The sequence below is a fragment of the Orycteropus afer genome, unplaced genomic scaffold, assembly GCF_000298275.1.
Source record: "Orycteropus afer afer isolate SDZICR_OR568_19922 unplaced genomic scaffold, OryAfe1.0 scaffold00230, whole genome shotgun sequence".
NCBI lineage: Eukaryota > Metazoa > Chordata > Mammalia > Tubulidentata > Orycteropodidae > Orycteropus > Orycteropus afer.
The window spans coordinates 4,625,829-4,626,916 of record NW_006921817.1 but is presented as its reverse complement, the minus strand read 5'-3'; positions in this window follow the sequence as shown (position 1 = coordinate 4,626,916).

Sequence of the window (1,088 nt, the reverse complement as noted above, 5' to 3'; positions counted from 1 at the left end):
AAAATTGTCCAAGATTTGTTGGAGGAGAACTTCACTGATATGATGAAAGATGAGAATATATCCATTCAGGAAGTCCAACAAACCCCAAACCAGATAGACCCCAAAAGAAAAACACCAAGACCTATCATCATCAAACTCACCAAAACCAAAGATAAAGAAAGAATAATGAGAGCAGCACAGGGAAAATGAAAAGTTACCTACAAGGGGCAACCAATGAGACTAAGCTCAGATTTCTTGACAGAAACCATGCAGGTGACAAGACAGTGGGATGGTATATATAAAACACTGAAAGAGAAAAATTTCCAACCAAGAATTATGTACCCAGCAAAATTGTTTCCCAAATATGATGGTGAAATTAGGACATTTCCAGATAAGCAGAAATTAAGGGAATTTGTTAGAACCAGACCAACCTTACAAAAGATGCTAAAGAGAGCCCTTTGGACACAGAAGCAACAACAGCCAACAATGACCATTAACAAACATGATGATATAACCCAGAAACCAACACAGCTATGGAAGTATCCAAAGTAAATAAGTCTGTTGTTATTGTTGTTAGGTGCTGTCGAGTCATTTCTGACTCATAGCGATCCCATGCAAAGCAGAACCAAACACCACCCAATCCTGTGCCAGCTCCATGATCCTTGCTATACTTGAGCCCATTGTTGCAGCCACTGTGTCAATCCATTTTGTCAAAGACCTTCCCTTCTTTCATCGACCCTCCATCTTACCAAGCACGACATCCTTCTCCAAGGAATAATCCCCTCTGAAAACATGACCAAAGTAGGTGAGGTGAAGTCTGGCCATCCTCACTTCCAAGGAGCATCCTGGCTGCACTTCCTCCAAGACAGATCTGTTAGTTCTTTTAGCAGTCCATGGTACCTTCAGCATTCTTTGCCAGCAACACAACTCCAAAGCATCAATTCTTCTTCAGTCTTCCTTGTTCATTGTCCAGCTCTCACATGCATATGAGGCAATTGGAAATATCATGGCCTGTGTCAGGAGCACCTTAGTCCTCAAGGAGACATCCTTGCTCCTCAGCACTTGAAAGAGTTCCTTCGCAGCTGACCTTCCCAGTGCTACACGTCGTC